The sequence below is a fragment of the Alexandromys fortis genome, unplaced genomic scaffold, assembly GCF_014885135.2.
Source record: "Alexandromys fortis isolate MF-2015 unplaced genomic scaffold, M_Fortis_MF-2015_v1.1 scaffold_105, whole genome shotgun sequence".
NCBI lineage: Eukaryota > Metazoa > Chordata > Mammalia > Rodentia > Cricetidae > Alexandromys > Alexandromys fortis.
Genome location: NW_026068011.1, coordinates 5,430,199 through 5,432,892, shown reverse-complemented (window position 1 = coordinate 5,432,892; position 2,694 = coordinate 5,430,199). Strand labels below are relative to the sequence as shown.

The following is a 2,694-nucleotide window of genomic DNA, read 5'->3' as shown; positions in this document are numbered from 1 at the left end:
CCTCAAGTCCCTTGGGCCTCTATACACAAGACTACACAAGATTAAGCCAGACAAAGTTTAAGCATGAATGAGGAAATCCTACCATGATGAGGAAACTCCAACCTTGAGAGGCTATTAGCAATGGATGGTTGATGGGAGAAGGAGATTCAGGTTTCTCAGCAATGAGGCTTCTAAGAGACTATCCATTTTCTTGTAGATGGTCCTAAACTCATCCACATATAGGCAGCTATAAGTGGTTTGAAAAAAATTAACACATGAAGTTGGGAGGGAAAAATGTGAGGGGATAATGGAGGAATTAAAAGAAAGGGATTGGAGGGTGGGGTGGATTTGATAATGTATTTTGTAAAAACATTAAAGTCAAATTTTAAAAAAGTTAAAATTAAGAAGAAACATACAAGGAAGGCCAGTTTGATTATTTATATGTTTTTCTTCTTTTTACCAGCCTACAGCATTCAGTATTCGCAGGCAGTCTCCCATCCAAGTCCTAACCAGGCCGGACCCTGCTTAGCTTCTGAGATCAGACGAGATCGGACACATTCAGGGTGGTATGGCTGTAGACAGGAGGACCTGTTTGAAAAGGCTTCTACTTTTTACCAGTCTTTTTCTGTTCTCTTATTTTATTTTCATAGTGTGACTATTATTTTTAAAGTTTACTTATATTAGTCTTCTTTTTCTATATTTTTGTTAATAAAGTGACTACCTAAAATATGGTGCATGCAGTCATATCATTACTGCTGAATATGTAACATAATGCATGTTTTGTCTTATGGAACAACCAATAATAATGTGTTAATTTATGGTTTGAATGTAATTGACCTGATATTGTAGCTATATGTATATATAGATATATAGAGAGAGATATATACAGATAGATAGATAGATAGATAGATAGATAGATAGATAGATAGATAGATAGATATACATATCTGTAAGCAATGTGGATAATAAGCATTTTTAGTTCACTAAATTATATTTAATTTCTTACTTAGATAGAGCTGTGGCTTGGCCACTTCTCTGAAGACAATGACAAATAGGAAAACACAGCCAGCTATGAAATTGCCACTTACTAAACCCTTCTGCATTCTTGAAAAGACTGATTTCATAGCCTCTGTCCACCGCCCTCATGCTCTCTGCAAGATAAATACTCTTCAAAATGGTCATATCTGATTCCTTTTGGCCCACAAACTGCTTAGTCAATGAAACAAACTCGGTAGCTTCTTTTCTCACTTGACATTAAATCAAATTTTGTGGTGAAGCAATAGTGAAAGCCAAATTGTGTGTGTGTTACTCATGTAACTTGCTTTACTTCAAAGCCATTTGATTTCTACAAGGTCACTAAGATAATTTACTTTCTCGGTTGTTTATTAATTCATTCATTCGTGTTTTGACTCATTTAGCAAATACTAATTAGATGCTTTCAAACACCAAACATGCTGTTAGCCTGTTATACATTCAAAGATCTTGGAGCCAGAGTTCTTGGCCTTGAGTTTATAGGCCAAGGGACAAAAGTAGCCAATAATAAAAGATAAAACATTTAGATATCATGAAAAAAAATATATTCACAAACTATTTATAATGGCATTCTTTGTTTATATTGGAAATAAGATTATGAGGAAGATTAGAAACAACCTGTTCTTAATTTTGTCATAATTGCAGCACAGGAGGAAGAAACAAAGCAAAGGTGATTATCTTTACAATAGCTTGGAGATGTCTTGAAAATCTTTGTGGTCAGTTTACCAAAATAAGTCTGAAAGCTGCTAGAAATATTTTATTTTTTGTTACTTGTACACATATGTGGGTATGTATATGAATGTGAATGCAAGTCCAAGTGTCTGGGGAGATCAGAGGCACTGGATGTCCTGGAGATAGAGTTACAGGCAGTTGAGAATTTTCTTACATGGGTGGAGGGCAAGAAGTTCAGATACTCTGTAAAACCATGACGAGTTCTGAATTGCTGAGTCATCAGCCACTCCTGAAATATGAATTCTTAAAGCAAGCAAGGAATGACAAAGGGGGTTTGGAATTGGCAGATTCAATAATGGAGTTGAACATAACTCTGTTTGAATGGGCAAATAAAATGCAACTGTAAAGAACTGAATAGCAAAAGTAGACAGATAAGGAAGTAAAGAAGGGCCCTGTTGGTTAAGATAAATGGTTATATGTCCTGCATGAGATGTGTAGTGTCTGGAAGAATCAACTATATAGGGTTACAATGATGTTTAGCTATTTTTATTTGGTTTAAGTGTATTTTTTCACTTTATCATTGTGAGTGTTTGTGCTATGTGTTTCTGTCTGTGTAGACAGGCACAGGTATCTGCCATCAGAAGACAACTGACAGGAATAGTTTCTCTCTTTCTACCATGAGATCCAGGAATCGAAATCAGGTTGTTGTGATTTCACAGTACAGCCTGTGTTTTTAATGTTTTGAACCATCCTGCATACCATAACTTGTGCTTTTCAAAAGATTATTTTCATGTAAGTATGACCACTCTAGTTTAGAGATACTTGTGTCCAACATTGTAGTGAGGAGGTGAGCAGGCCTGCTTAGCCCCAGAAATAACAACATACAAATTGTATTCTTTTAAACACTGCCTGGCCCATTAGTTTCAGCCTTTTATTGGCTAATTCTCACATCTTGCTTAACCCATTTCTAATAATCTGTGTAGCACCACAAAGTGGTGGCTTACTGGGATA

The 2,694-nt window shown here is 35.7% G+C and overlaps 1 pseudogene; it reads right to left on the bottom strand.

Moving 5' to 3' along the window:
* Nucleotides 1–440: 440 nt before the first annotated feature.
* Nucleotides 441–559, bottom strand: LOC126513569 (uncharacterized; annotated as a pseudogene).
* Nucleotides 560–2,694: the final 2,135 nt, after the last annotated feature.